Raw genomic sequence first — 1,403 nt, 5'->3', positions numbered from 1 at the left:
AGTGAAAATCCCAGACCTATCCCAGACCTAACTTGCGTTGTCCTCTAAGATATTGATGGAAACCAGGTTTAATTGACTGTTTCAGTGTTGTACTTCATTACTACGTGATGCAATCCAGAAAAAGCCCAGGATCTAGCCATCAAGTATGAGAAATATGCGAAAGAATGAGCCTGATGAGAGCAAATCCCAGACCTAACCTAGACCTAGCATGAATTATTCTCTAAAATATTGATCGAAACCAGGTTTAATTGACTGTTTCAGTGTGGTCCTACACCACTACGTGATCCAAACCAGAAAAAACCCAGGATCCGTTCAACAAGTATGTGAAGAATGCGAAAGTATGAGCCTGATGAGTGAAAATCCCAGGCCTAACCTAGACCTAACATGCGTTATCCTCTAAAATATTGATCGAAACCAGGTTTAATCGACTGTTTCAGTGTGGTACCACATTACTACGTGATCCAAACCAGAAAAAACCCAGAATCTGTTCAACGAGTATGTGAAGTGTGCGAAAGTATGAGTCTGATGAGGGCAAATCCCAGACCTATCCCAGACCTAACATGCGTTATCCTCTAAAATATTTATCAACACCAGGTTTAATTGATTGTTTCAGTGTGGACCCACATTACTACGTGATCCAAACCAGAAAAAACCCAGGATCTGTTCAACAAGTATGTGAAGAATGCGAAAGTATGAGTCTGATGAGTGAAAATCCCAAACCTAACCTAGACCTAACATGCGTTATCCTCAAAAATATTGATCCAAACCAGGTTTAATGGACTGTTTCAGTGTGGTACCACACTACTACATGATCCAAGCCAGAAAAAACCCAGGATCTGATCAACAAGTATGTGAAAAACGCGAAAGTATGAGCCTGGTGAGGGCAAGTCCAAGACCTATCCCAGACCTAACTTGCGTTGTCCTCTAAGATATTGATGGAAACCAGGTTTAATTGACTGTTTCAGTGTTGTACTTCATTACTACGTGATACAATCCAGAAGAAGCAAAGGATCTAGCCATGAAGTATGAGAAATATGCGAAAGTATGAGCCTGATGAGGGCAAATCCTAGACCTAACCCAGACCTAACATGCGTTATCCTCGAAAATATTGATCGCAAGCAGGTTTAATGGACTGTTTCAGTGTGGTACCACATTACTACGTGATCCAAACCAGAAAATCCCAGGATCCGTTCAACAAGTATGTGAAGAATGCGAAAGTATCAGTCTGATGAGGGCAAATCCTAGACCTAACCCAGACCTAACATGCGTTATCCTCTAAAATATTTATCAAGACCAGGTTTAATTGAATGTTTCAGTGTGGTACCACATTACTACGTGATGCAATCCAGAAAAAGCCCAGGATCTAGCCATCAAGTTTGAGAAATATGCGAAAGAATGAGCCT

Source organism: Colletes latitarsis, unplaced genomic scaffold (genome assembly GCF_051014445.1).
Source record: "Colletes latitarsis isolate SP2378_abdomen unplaced genomic scaffold, iyColLati1 scaffold0007, whole genome shotgun sequence".
Classification (NCBI taxonomy): domain Eukaryota; kingdom Metazoa; phylum Arthropoda; class Insecta; order Hymenoptera; family Colletidae; genus Colletes; species Colletes latitarsis.
Note: the sequence above shows the minus strand (reverse complement) of the source record.